The sequence below is a fragment of the Pipistrellus hanaki genome, assembly GCF_964339955.1.
Source record: "Pipistrellus hanaki genome assembly, chromosome: 6".
NCBI lineage: Eukaryota > Metazoa > Chordata > Mammalia > Chiroptera > Vespertilionidae > Pipistrellus > Pipistrellus hanaki.
The window spans coordinates 18,464,074-18,476,516 of record NC_140508.1 but is presented as its reverse complement, the minus strand read 5'-3'; the positions used below and the strand labels follow the sequence as shown (position 1 = coordinate 18,476,516).

At 43.1% G+C, this 12,443-nt stretch overlaps 1 protein-coding gene across 2 annotated transcripts in view; it reads left to right on the top strand.

Annotated features, from left to right (window-relative positions):
• The window catches only part of RIN2 (Ras and Rab interactor 2), a 201,955-nt gene that overhangs the window by 33,992 nt on the left and 155,520 nt on the right, over positions 1–12,443 (top strand). For both annotated transcript variants that reach the window (XM_084887024.1, XM_084887025.1), the window contains exon 2: positions 5,194–5,315. The gene's annotated coding sequence lies outside the window, so the exon portion shown is untranslated. The remainder of the gene's footprint in view (positions 1–5,193; positions 5,316–12,443) is intronic.

Below are 12,443 nucleotides of genomic sequence, written 5' to 3'. Positions count from 1 at the left end.
GTTCAAGAATCTTTCAGCAGTCTCTTGGCGACATTAGGAACACAATGGGTTTTTCCTTGACATCACTATTTTTTTTTTAAATATATTTTATTGATTTTTTACAGAGAGGAAGGGAGAGAGATAGAGAGCCAGAAACGTCAATGAGAAAGAAACATCGACCAGCTGCCTCCTGCACACCCCCTACCGGGGATGTGCCCGCAACCAATGTACATGCCCTTGACTGGAATCGAACCTGGGACCTTTCAGTCCGCAGACCGACGCTCTACCACTGAGCCAAACCGGTTTCGACACTATTTTTTTTTTTTTCAAAGAACATTTTATTTTTAGTTTTCACAAAACATTATTTGGTATTAGTTTCAGGTGTATAGCACAGTGGTTACATAATCATATACTTCACACAGCGATCCCCCTGATGTTTCTAGCCAGTGATCCTACCTGGCACCATTCATAGTTATTACATTATTATTGGCTATATTCCCTATGCTGTGCTTTGCATCACCATGACTATTTTGTAACCGCCAGTTTGTACTTTTAATCCTTTCACTTTTTCCACCCAGTCCCTCAACTCCCTCCATATTCATCAACCAGTCCACTCGCTGTGTCTATGGGTCTGTTTCTGTTTTATTTGTTTATTTTGTTCTTTGGATTCTACATACAAGTTAAATCATATAGTATTTGTCTTTCTCTGAATGACTTGTTTCATTTAGCAAACTATCCTCCAGGTCCATCCATGTTGTTGTAAATAGTAAGATTTCATTCTTTTTTTTTTATGGCGGAGTAATATTCCATTGTATATATGTACCACTTCTACATTATCCAATCATCTATTGATGAGCACTTGGGTTGCTTCCATACCTGGCTATTATAAACAGTGCTGCAACGAACACTGGGGTACATATATTCTTTTGAATTAATGTGTTGGTTTCCTTTAGATTTATATATACCCAGAAGTGAAATCGCTGGGTCATAAGGCAGTTCCACTTTTAATTTTTGGAGGATCCTCCTTAATGCTTTCCACAGTGGCTGTACCAGTCTGCATTCCCACCAACAGTGCATGAAGGTTCCTATTTCTCCACATCCTTGCCAACACTTTTTGTTTATGGATTTATTGATAACAGCCATTCTGACAGGTGTGAGTTGTGGTTTTAATTTGCATTTCTTTGGCAATGAGTGAAGTTGAGCATCTTTTCATATGCCTGTTGGCTATCTACATGTGCTCTTTGGAGAAGTGTCTATTCAGGTCCTCTGCCAATTTTCTAATTGGATTATTTATTTTTTTATGTTGAGTAGTTTGACTGTGTTATAAATTTTGAATATTAACTCTTTTTTTAAAAAATATATTTTATTGATTTTGTACAGAGAGGAAGGGAGAGAGATAGAAAGCTAGAAACATCGATGAGAGAGAGTCATCGATCAGCTGCCTCTTGCACACCCCCTACTGGGGATATGCCCGCAACCAAGGTACATGCCCTTGACCGGAATTGAACCCGGGTCCCTTCAGTCCCCAAGCCGACGCTCTGTCCATTGAGCCAAACCGGTCTCGGCTTAACTCTTTTCAGATGTACAAAATTGGTACATTTTTTGTGAATTGGTGAATATTTTCTCCCTCTCAATAGGTTGTCTTTTTGTTTAGTTAATGGCTTCCTTTGCCGTGCAAATTGTTTTTAGTTTGACTCACTCCCATTTGTTTATTTTTTCTTTTGTTTCCCTTGTCCAAGAAGCTGTATCAGAAAAAAAAAAAATATTGTGAAGAGAAATAGAGATTTTTTCTTGTAGGAGTCCTACATTTAAGTCTTTAATCCATTTTGAGTTTATTTTTGTATATGATATAAGAAGGTGGTTTAGTTTCATTTTTGGCATGTATCTGTCCAAGTTTTCCAACACCATAAATTGAATAGACTATATTTACATCCTTGTATGTTTTTTTGCTTCCTCTATCAAATATTAATTGACCATATAGGTGTGAGTTTATTTCTAGGCTCTCTATTCTGTTTCATTGATCTGTATGTCTGTTTTAATGCCCATAGCATGCTGTTTTGATGATTATGCCCTTGTAATATAGTTTGATATCAGGTAGTGTGAAACCAACTTTGTTCTTTCTCAATGTTGCTGCACCTATTCAGGGTTTTTGGTGGCTCCATATACATTTTTGGATTACTTGTTCTTGTTCTGTGAAATATGCTATTGGTATCTTGATAGGAATTGCACTGAATCTATAGGTTGCTTTGGTTAGTAGGGCCATTGCATGAGGTAGGTTCTCAGTGAATCTCCCGGTAGGGCAAGTGTTGTTCACCAAACTGATACAAATTCAGACCACACCAGTGCTGAGACTGAAGCCACTCAGCAAAATTCTCATTTGCAGGGTGTCCTCAGACCTTTGTGGTGTGGCGGGGTCTCAGGTAGTCATCGGGATGAGGGTATCAGCGTTCATCAGGTCCAAACTGACCAAAATGGGCCGGGTTAGTGAGGACGCCATAGAGGAACTGTAGCGCTGGATGGACGTGTAAGGGGAAAATGGTTTCCGCCCTAGAGCCACACAACTCAGCCTCTCACTGATCTGCTGGGACCTCCTGATCGCCTTTAAGGAGAGTCTTTCCTAAGGGCCCAAGCTGACCACAGCCTGCTGACTCCTCTGCAGTGCCAGACATGTCAGGACCCCAGGGAGTGGAGTCAGGAGTATGGGGCTAGTGAATCTCTCCTGGAGACAGAGGCCCTCAGGGCATTAGGGGAGTGGCCCTCACCCCAGAGCCACTTCACGCAGTCTCTGACAACCCCTGAGTTCACCCTCCAAACTCCTTCAAGAAAGTCTTCACCAGGGGCCCTGGCAGCTGAGTCCTGGGCAGGGTGAGCTCTGTAGGGCGGGGCATGGGGAGTAGACAAGAAGAGAGGGTGGGGTTATTGCATTTCCCCAGGATGTTATAGTGTGGGAGGGAGTTCTGGATCCAGTCTGTGGGCAGTGTGGGTTGGGACTCAGCACAGGCACCGTGGCAGCTTTCCCTTCTGATCTCTCCTCGGAGCCACACAACACGGTCCGTCCCACAACTCCAGTCCACTTCAAACCACAGCCCTCTGCTGGAGCCCAGGGTTAACTGGCCAAGAATGAGATTTTGTGTGCTGCCCCTTTAAGATGGCACCTTGGTTTCTAGTGGATTCCTGCTGGACAGAATGCTGGCTGATTTTGTTTGTTTTTTTGTTAATCCTCACCCTAGGATTTTTTTTCCCCCATTGATTTTTAGAGAGAATAGAAGGAAGAAGGAGAGACAGATAGATGTGAGAGAGACAGATAGATTGGTTGCGTCCATGGGATGGGCCAGGATCCAATCTGCAGCCAAGGGAAGTGCCCTTGACCCAAATGGAACCTAGAACCCTTCAATCCCAGGGCTGGTGCTCTATCCACTGAGCCAAACCATCTAGGGCTCCCCGCTGATTTTTATAGCCAGATGTGTGTGGGCCAACTTTTATCACGTCTCTGCCCTTCTTACCAGCCTGGATGTGGCTTCTTTGGAAAATTCTAGTTTATAAGATTCTGTTCAGCTGGTTTTCAGTGGTTATTCAAGGTTGATTGTTCTAATTTAGTTGTAATTCCAGTTCAGACCTGGGAGGAGGTGTGTAATTTCCAAATACTCCGCCACCATCTTGGACCTCTTTTGTGACTTATAATTGTAGTGTTTACATTTTTGTTCTTAGTTAGTTTATACATTTTCTTGGTATAATTGTACAGGTTCATGAGAATAAGATATTTAGTTATTTTTGTGTGGATATGTATTTAATATGATAATATAAACCATGTAGTGGAGGAAGCACTACACTTTTTTATACCGACTGTGGCTCATCCTGAGTCCAGAGAGCAAAGATGAGAAGACATTGGGAAGTAAATGGAACTTAAAGTTTATTGGGATCATTTTTAGTATTCCTATCTACCTGTGAAGTAGAAATTCAGGGGGAAATCTGAATTAAGAAGGCAGCGGGATTTAAATTATTACCAAAAGAAATAAAAGGTGATGATGATGATGATGATGATGATGATTGGTGATTTATTGAGCATTTAGTAAGTACCCTGTAGTGGGACTAAGCTATGGATTATTTTATTTGATCCTTAGAATAACCCTTTGAGGTAGGTGCTGTTACAGTCATCCAAGTGAGTAAAAATTAAGTACTTTTTCTGAAATTCTCAACTGGGATTCAAGCCCAAGTATGTTGCCTCTGGGCCTGAGGGCTAATCTGAATTGGAGAGGGGCAAGGAGGATATTCTAGGCCAGAAATTTATATCTAGAGGATGTAGGAAGGGATGGAATGTGTGTAACACCGGTCAGGGAGGAAAGCAAGGGAGGAAGTTAGAGTTCAGTTATATGGCCTGATGGAGGAGTTGAGATTGTGAAATATTAATCAGAGGTTTTTTTTTTTTTTAAATGAGATCATCGTCTTATCCTGATGTAGAGATGTGTGATAAGACATCCTGAGAATGAAACAAACAAGGTGCAGGCTGACACACATTAAATATTTCTTTAGAAAAGAACCATACCCATTGAGGGAGAGAGATTGAATGTTAGAATGCACAGATCTGTGAAGATATAACACTGCTCACCTCTGACACGGATCCTGGTATTAGTGATGATCATCAAAGGAACTTGAGCTTTGGTTTTATACTTGTGCTTGGTTTTCTGCTTGTTTGCAAGTTATATGACTGTATTTAGTACTGAATTTTGAATAGGCATGGGATTGATGCAAAAATAATGAAATAGGGGATCATTTTAGAATTTAATGTTCAGGTTATTTCTATCTCTAAATCTTAGATTAGAAGATTGCAGGGCTGTTGAAATTTGTATGACCTAATTTGATGCAAGGGGTAAAGGGATACACAAATTGTCACTTAATTGATTGAAAATATGAATTGACTGACTTTAGTTGCTGATTAGTAACTTTTTTTTTTTTTTTTAAGTGGAAGACTATTTGAAGTTTTAGAAATCTGAGTATTGGCATAGGGATTTAAAGAACATTCTGGTAAAGCAGGTCCCTCTTTGGTCACCTGGCCCAGAGGTCGGGGTGAGGGATCAGAATAGGATGGAAAGCCATTCACTGCGCTCCTATTCCAGGGCCAAGTGAAGAGGCAAGTCCTCTGTGTGGTGTTCATAGTATTTTTTTTTTTTTTTTAATGCATAAGAAACTCTAAATATTTGATTCTTTGTGTTGTAGATGGATACAAGAGATCCGGACTTCTGAACTTCTACAAAGATAAAATGTGCAAGTCCTTTGCGATGCTGAGGAGGTTGGAGCTGGACTAAATTGGGAGACGAGAAGAAATGCTGCCGTGAAAGGTATGTAACAAATTATAAAACCCAGTGCGTGCCGACCGACGATTGCTTTTCATCGCCAAGTGCTTCAGTGGGATGGGAATATTGTGTGCTCTAGCTTGGTTGTGTTGGTGTGGGTGTAACTTCCCCTGTCAAAGAGCTGGATGTGTACCTGTTTCCAGGTTATCTGAAGGATTCAGTTCATAATGCATTGACCACAGGGCCAAGCCAAGACCAGGAGAGCTCAGAAGCCCCAATAACATAAAATGTAACTGCTCACATATATGGAGCACTCTGTGCCAGGCACCACTCTAAGCACTTTAATGGATTAATTCATTGAATTACCACAATAGCGCCATGAAATCGGCACTGCTGTTGCCCACATCCTAGATGGGGGGAGCCCAGGGGACACGAACAACCTGGTCAGTTACTCAGAGAGGACACTCATGATGGTGGGGCCCCAACCCAAGGGAAAAGCCTTACTCCTCTTTCTCCTTTATATTTCCTGTTTACCTTTCCCCTCATCCCCAATTTTCATCTTTTTCCCCCCATATAATCAAAGATCTCCACATTGTAAGGGAATTAGCATGAAAGGGATATCAATCTAGGTCACTAGGACAGATCATATTTTTCAAAAATGGCCACAGAATTATTGCTGCTCTTTCCACACCTCCTCAAGCCAGGAAGTTTACTTTTTCTTCTCTTGGTGGAATCTGTGTGGGACTCAGTGACTGCCTTGACAGAGAGAATGGACAGGAATGACCTGAGTAACTTCCAAGTGGAGATCAGCATAGGTGACATGGTGTCGACCTGGCTCTCTCATGCTCTTGGGCCACTTGCCTTTGAGACCAGCCACCATGATGTGAGGAAGCCCAAGCTCCATAGAAAGGCCATGGGGAGATATTCCAGCCGACAACCCCACCTAAATCCTGCTGACCTGTGAGTGGAACTTTGGAAGGCTCCAGCTCCAGCCCCAGCCTTGGAGCTGCTCCCATTGATACTGAGTAGAGCTGGGACAAACTGGCCTTGATGAATCATCCTGCTGAGCCCTGCCTCCACAGAAGATTCAGGAGCAAAATAAACATTGTCATTGTTTTGAGTGATCTCATTGAAACCTGCTACAGCATCACCTAAGGTAGATGTCATACACTCATTTACAAATAAGATGAAGTACCGTACCCAAGGCCACACAACGAGATGGGATTTAAATTTAGGGCTCCCTGATGCCAAGCTTGTGAGATCCACCCCTGCCCCAACTGTTTCCTCCTTCTGGACCAGGAGCTGGGGACTTTCCTACCCCTCAGACATAACTGTTCTTAGAGAAAGCAAACCCATTTGGGGACAAGAGAGTAACTTTGGAGAAATAACTTTGCATAGTGTGTTGTGAGTCTGTTTCCTTAATTTGAACCCTAGATCAATGTCAGTATTGGTTTAAACATGCAATTTTTTTCAGGAAGCCATCTGCTTTCTCTCCGTGAGTTTAGATTCTGTGGTTTCTGCTCGGGTTACATGAGATATTTTTTTTCATATGTTAACAAAAAAAACACATTGAAACCTGTAAAGAATTTTAGTGAGTTTATTTGAGCCAAACGGTCGACATATGCCAGGAAGCAGAACCTCAATGCATTGAGATAATGTTCTGGAGAATGGCGGGTTACATTTCTAAAGGGATGTAGGTGAGTTACATGAAATTCATTGGTGATAGATTAGGGAGGTGGGACCTAGAGAAGCTGGGAAACCTCTGGGATAGGGTAAAAGGTTAAATGATGGACTTGAGCTTCTTTTACAGAAATGGGTATTGGATACTCTAAGGTAATTAACATTGACAATTAACTTGATAACAATAACAATGAGGGAATGTCTTTAGGCCATTTGTTGTGCCCTGAGGGGTCGGGGTAAAAAGGAAGTTACCCAGACATCTCACAGATAAGTTATCTTAGAGGCCTGAAGGCAGATGGGCTCAGTAAAGAGATCCAAGTTGATCTTTGTCAGGTGAAATATATGGGACATGACTACCCACTATAACCTGTTTGTAGTTAGATATTAAATTTTCAAACCATCTTTTGTGGTTATTTTAGGTCTCTGAGTTTGCAAGACTGCCACGCAGGCCTTCCCTGAGCTTGTCAGGTTAGCATGGGGCTCTTTTCTTTCACACATATCATGTAAAGTAATAATCATTTGTGAATTGAATGTTTCTATATCATCAATATTTCTATTTTTTTGTTTGACTTCAGGCTCCTTGAGGTCAGGGCTTGGCCTATGTCTCATGTCCCTCATTTTTTATAGCACAAACTCTAACTTGTGGTAGACAATGAGTAAATGCCAGTTAAATAAATACCGAAGAACACTGTATGTTATTTTCTTCAAGGATGATGATGATAAGAAGTACAAAATTCTGGGCATGAGACTTATCTTGGTGCTAAAGGTTTGTTTTTGGAGGCCAGATGTTTCTTCTTCACTTCCTCTATCTTTCCTGTTAGATAAAAAATCTTTGTGTGTGACTTTTATAAATAAGTAACTTCAATAAAATGCAACAGTAAACTAAACAATACCAGGAACTGGCAGGGCCCTGAGACACCACTTTGCACTAGGTTGTTATCCAAGTGGAAAATATTTTCAGATGTGAAATTGGAGAATGCACTTTGATATGAATGTTAAAATACAGCATATGTAACTTCTGCATACATCCTGGTCAGCCTTTGCCATGGAATTGGTGGCACTTGTCTTTCACCTTGTACTTAAACATGTGTGTGCCTGTCATGGCAGCTGCTTGAGAACTTTGAACAACTCTTTACATTGTCTAGAATGTCCAATACTTTCCCTATGCTTAGTAGGTATAAGGCTCAAGTAATAATGGATGCAGCAGTAGGACTGGAATATGGGGATTTTTTTTTATTTTTTTTTTTATTTTTTTTTATTTATTTTTTTTTTCTTTTTTTTTTTTTCTTTTTTTAAATAAATTTTTATTGTTCATATTATTACAAGTGTTCCTTTTCCGCCCCCTTCCCACCCCACCCTCTGCCCTTTCCCCAACCCCCATTGTCCTCATCCATAGGTGCACAGTTTATGTTCAGTCTCTTCCCACATTCCCCTGTCCCCTTTTCCCCAAGAATCATCAGTTCACTCCCCTTCCATACCTCTGATTCTATTATATTCAACAGTTAATATTGTTCATCAGATTTTTTTTTTTTAATTTCCTTGGTTTTTAGATTCACTTGTTGATAGTTACGTATTTGTTGTTCATATTTTTATCTTTATTTACTTTCTCTTCTGAAAGAACCCCCTTCAGCAATTCATATAATTCTGGTTTGGTGGTGATGAACTCCTTTAGCTTTTTTTTTATTAGTGAAGCTCTTTATCTGACCTTCGATTCTGAGTGATAGCTTTGCTGGGTAGAGTATTTTTGGCTGTAGGTTCTTGCTATTCATCACCTTGAATATTTCTTGCCATTCCCGTCTGGCCTGCATGGTTTCTGTTGAGAAATCAGCTGACAATCGTATAGGTGCTCCTTTATAGGTAACCACCTGCTTAGCTCTTGCTGCTTTTAATATTCTCTCTTTGTCCTTTGCTCTTGGAATCTTAATTATGATTTGTCTTGGTGTGGTCCTCTTTGGATTCCTCTTATTTGGAGTTCTGTGTGCTTCCTGGACTTGTAAGTCCAATTCTTTCCCCAGGTGGGGGAAGTTTTCTGTCACTATTTCTTTCAGTATGTTTTCGATATCTTGCTCTCTCTCATCTTCTGGGACCCCCATGATTCTGATGTTGGATCGTTTGAAGTTGTCCCAGAGGTTTCTTACATTATCTTCAATTTTCTGGATTCTCTTGCCTTCTAGCTTCTGTGGAGGAGTGTCTTCTGGCTCTTTATGTTCCAAATCTTTGACTTGATTCTTGCGATCTTCCCTTCTGTTTTTAGGACTCTGTAGAATATTTTTTATTTCAGACAATGTATTCTTTATTTCTTGTTGATCCCTTAGCATTTCTTGTTGATCCCTTTTCATATCCTCATAGGTCTCATTTATTTTATCGGCCTTTTCTAGGAGTCTCTTGAAAAACCCTATAAGTGTGGTTTTGAACTCTATATCCAGTCGCTTTTTGTCCTCCATTTCTTTCCTTTGTGATCTATTTGGTTTAGGCATTTTCGCAGGCAGCTTTCCTGATGGGGCGGCGTTTCAGGGTGGAGCCTACAGCCTCGGCTTCCGTCAGCCCCGCCCTATGCGACTCCTGAGACTCAGGGTCCTTCAGTACTTGTTGCAAGCGCCTCTGAGAGAAAGGTGCCCTCGATTTTCGCCTGCTACCAAACAGTGTAAGCTCTCCCGCAATGGGCCCGAAACTGGGGTTCAGTTCAGTTGGAAGTGGAGTTGGAGGTGGCGTTCACAGCAGTCTGGAGCCCCAGTCTCCTTCCCGTCAGGGCAATCCCGCGGCACAGCCGGCCGTCCCTTCTCTGGGGGCAGTGAGTGCGCCTCCGGGACCTCCTTTCTCCGCTACCCCGGGGTTCCGACTTACAGCCCAGCTCCCTATGGCTGAGCCTGAGTGGGGATTTTTTTTTAAATTGAGGATAAAAAAGTGCAGGCAAACTGTTAGATAAGTATAATTCCTTAATTATATTTTTATTGCCTAATCAACCAGTTAGCTTTTGCTGCCTAACAAACCACTCCAAGCCTTAGTAGCTTCAAATAATAGCCATTTATTTCATTCATGATTCTGCAGGTGGGCAGTTCGGGCTGGGCTCAGCCGGTCTAGGTAGGCCAGCTGGGCTGCCTCTCGAGTCTTCCATCAGCTTCCAGGTTGACTGGGAGCTGACTGGTCAAGGATGGCCTTATTGGGATGGCTCCCTAGCTCTGCGTGTCTCTCCTCCTTCAGCAGATTAGTCAGGGCCCCAGCAACGTGAACATGCATGGCTTCCTGAGGCTAAAGCTTGAGAATAACACAAGGCCACTTCTGCCACATTCTGTTGGCCCAAAGCAGATCACAGGCCAGTCCAAATTCGAGATGAGAAATAGATTCCGCTCTATTGATATAGAGTCTATATTATAGACTAATCTCTCTGAGAAGGAGGCCTTGATGGGAAGAGTTGTAAAACCATCTTGCAAAGAGCAGGCATTGGGGGAGAGTGGAGAACTGTGGCCATCTCTGCAACCTACAACACCAACTGAAATGCAAATGTGTACTGAGGGAACTAACATTTAAATGGAGACTGTGGAAAGGAAACAATTTGCATGATTTATAACAAGAGAAAACTAACTGGATTGAGAAAAAAGAACAGGACACTGAGATGGATACAGAGAAGAGAAGTCATGAGGCCTGCCAGAGGCCAGGTTTGAGCGTCCTATCTGACAGAACCCCAAGGAGGGCTCTGGCAGTGTCTGAAGCAAGCCCAGTCCTCTGTCCATCATACCCAAGCGTCACTGGTGTTGGGGTTCTTGTGTCCCACAAGATAGAAATTGAGAGAAAACCCCAGAGAAATTTCCAGACAGGTTTTATTAAGCTTATGCTTGAGCACAAGGGAGATAGCACGGAGGAAAGGAAGGTCCTCCAAACTCAGGGGCTGGCTTTGCTTGGCTGGTGTGGGAGAGCAGGCTTGTGAAAAAGGTGGTCTTGCAAGGGGTTCTGGAGTGGAACTTTCCATGTCAGGATGGGGTTATTTCCTCCTCTGTCCAGTTGCTTGGCAACTGCCTGTGTGCCTGTGGGCTGTGGGGGCAAGATGGCCATGTAGCTCATTACCACCACCCCAGAAGGCCATGTATCCACCAAATCTTGACCAACTGTAAGTGCGGAAAAGTGGTTTCAACATCTGCTAGAAAGTGGTTAGAGCCCAGCTGGTGTTGCTCAGTGGTTGAACGTCAACCTATGAACCAGGAGGTCACGGTTCTATTCCTAGTCAGGGCACATGCTTGGGTTGCAGGCTCCATCCCTAGTATAGGGCATACAGGAGGCAGCCAATCAGTGATTCTCTCCCATCAATGATGTTTCTCTTCCCTCCCCTCGCCTTCCCTCTTCTCTTCTTCTTCTTCTTTTCCTCCTTCTTCTTCTTTTCCTCCTCCTTCTTCCTCCTCCTCCTCCTCCCCCCCTCCTCCTCCTCCTCCCCTCCTCCTCCTCCTCCTCCTCTCCTCCTCCTCCTCCTCTTCCTCCTCCTCCTCCTCCTCCTCCTCCTCCTCCTCCTCCTCCTCCTTCTCTCTCCCTCCCTCCCTTCCTCCCTCCCTCCCTCCCTCCCTCCCTCCCTCCCCCTTCCTCCTCTTCCTCTCTGAAATCAATAAAATGTATTTTATAAAAAGAAAAAAAGTGATTAGAAGGCAGATAAGACATTTTTCCTAGAGTGGAGGGGAGCTACATTCTTGTGGTTGGTGTATTGGTGTCCCTATGCCGTCTCACAAGTCCTCTGTCACAGCTAAGCCCATTGGAAATATCACTCACGCAGGCAGGTCCTCTGGACACCCCTCCCATGCTCAGTCACCTGCACCAAGGAGCACACCCCGCCGGCTTCTTCCCCTGGATGCTCCTGCTTTATCTCCGCTGGTCCTAGGTGTCTCCTCCCCCCATGCAACACAACTTCCCTAACCAAATAGAATCCATGGAGAAGGCTTCCCTTTCACCTTTGTCCTCCCTGTTCACTGTTCAGTTAGGGATCGGTGCTGCCATCAGCTGACAGATTTTAAATTGGTTTTGAAAAGATGAAATTCATTCCTTTTCTCCTCATTCCCTCTTTTCTTCCATCCACCCCGTTCTTTCCAACACCAGCAGGTGCAGCTTAGAAGTCTAGTCATTGTAAGGAGAAGCAAGTCTTGCTTGAAAGCAGCAGCATTTATCGAAAGCTTGCTGTTAAGTTGGGTCCTGTCTTAGGCACGTTACATGTTCTTTCCTCACAGCAGCACTATTTTTGTCCCCATTTTATAGATGAGAAAACCGAGGCACGGAGAGGTGAAGTCATCTGTGTGTCACAGCACCTAGCACATTGAAATGCTTGATGAATGTTCATTATTTGTAAAAATAAGCTGTTCTTTGTTTGGGTCAAGAATTAGGGTGCAGGTATCTGTATGGGCAGGGATTCCCGGAAGCACAGTGAGGAAGTTGAGGAATGGGATCGGGAAGGGAGGAGACAGGCCATACAGGTTGTGACAGTGAGCAGGTGACCACTGTGGGTGATTGGGGTCAATC